Source organism: Arachis ipaensis, chromosome B07 (genome assembly GCF_000816755.2).
Source record: "Arachis ipaensis cultivar K30076 chromosome B07, Araip1.1, whole genome shotgun sequence".
NCBI classification, from domain to species: Eukaryota; Viridiplantae; Streptophyta; class Magnoliopsida; order Fabales; family Fabaceae; genus Arachis; species Arachis ipaensis.
The window spans coordinates 124,052,424-124,053,205 of record NC_029791.2 but is presented as its reverse complement, the minus strand read 5'-3'; the positions used below and the strand labels follow the sequence as shown (position 1 = coordinate 124,053,205).

General features: G+C 27.6%; 1 protein-coding gene across 1 annotated transcript in view; it reads right to left on the bottom strand.

Annotated features, from left to right (window-relative positions):
* LOC107606265 (ergosterol biosynthetic protein 28) overlaps positions 374 to 782 on the bottom strand; it is a 4,626-nt gene continuing 4,217 nt past the window's right edge. The window contains exon 4 of the transcript XR_001612643.2: positions 374 to 495. The gene's annotated coding sequence lies outside the window, so the exon portion shown is untranslated. The remainder of the gene's footprint in view (positions 496 to 782) is intronic.

The window sequence follows — 782 nt, the reverse complement described above, 5'->3', positions numbered from 1 at the left end:
TATTATTATTATTATTATTATTATTATTGTTATAAACAGAATATAGTAGAAACAATGGCAATATTTATTTTGTGATATATTTATATTGAACAATTATTGAAAAAAAATTGTTTTTTCTTTGGTAAACCACGGGCTAAAGGCCCAAGGGAAAAAACGGTAGGAGCACCGTGGCAGAGGGTGGGTTAGTGTTGGTTTTTGATATGGGCCTCAAATCGGTGTTTTCTATATTAAAATCAGCCCAATTAATTGCTCTTAATGGTAAAGTAATACAACAAATTTGTATGTTGGGCCTCTTAATCCCTGTCCAAAAACTATAAACCTATTGTGAGAACATTAAGCGAAGCCTGACCCAAAAAAACATTACACGAAGTACTTAGGTTGGAAGATTGAAATCATTGAATAGAGGATTTGCCTGATTTATTTGAGTCATTCTCAAGTCTTTTCAAAGTAAATAAACTCTTTCCAATTAATTTATGATGTATTTTGTTGAGAGCATCTAAGAATTGTTAGATTAATTATGCAAACTACATATTTCAGGACGGATCCAGAAATTTTAATATGAAGGGGTCGAATTTTAGATAATTTTTTTCCTTCCTTAAAAATAATTAACATATAGTTATTAGAGTTAGTTTTTTAAAAGATTTATTAATATATATATATATATATATATATATATAAATTTATTTTTTTTTTTACTTTTTTTTTTTTTATGTTATTTATATAAAAAAATATATTAAACGACGCTATCCTAAGGAGGACACCTAAAGGCGAGCCGTAATGGC